The sequence below is a fragment of the Alligator sinensis genome, unplaced genomic scaffold (genome assembly GCF_000455745.1).
Source record: "Alligator sinensis unplaced genomic scaffold, ASM45574v1 scaffold1_1, whole genome shotgun sequence".
Lineage (NCBI taxonomy): Eukaryota > Metazoa > Chordata > Crocodylia > Alligatoridae > Alligator > Alligator sinensis.
Window position 1 is genome coordinate 560922 of NW_005842556.1, and position 696 is coordinate 561617.

Genomic DNA, 696 nt, shown 5'->3' on the forward strand with positions numbered 1-696 from the left:
GGCGTCCGGGGGGAAGGGATTTCGTGGACGCAGGACCTCCGGTGAGGGTGATCAGGCCTCTCCGATATGGCGTGGGTCCCAGCTTTTTGGCGCGCGAGCTTTTCCTTTTAAACGGGCTACATCCACCCACCCCCTGCCAATCAGCCCGGGACCGCCGATCTCGCGGCTCTCAGGCTGCGCCTACTACTTCCCCCACTCCACGAGTACAACTTGCTCTCATGCTTGGCGTTTGGTCATTTATATTTTCTTTTTCTTTATCACATGCCCCCTTGATCAAATGCTAAGCTCTAGCATAGCGAGTGGGTACATACAAAATTGAAACGTACAAAATACAACATATCAAAAGTGTAAAATTTCACTCAAGACTTGCGAATAAGTCAGGTAGTTAGTCAGTACTGAATCCAACCGCGTCTGTCTAAATGCAGCACGGCGGTTTTTTGCCGGGGTCGTTGCCAATGGGTTCACTCACGGCGACAGTTGTCCCGAATATGAGTTTCACACCATGTCATGCACCGGTGACTTCATACCATTTTAGGCTGGAAAACAAAACTTGGGGTTTGTTAGTAATGTATTCTAAACTGTGCTATGTCGACTTAGCCAATTGTGGTGGGCCAAGACGGTGCGTGCAGGTGAGACTGCTTCAAGAGAGACAAAATAGGTATTCGGGTACTCGCCGGGTTTAAGTACAACACCGGG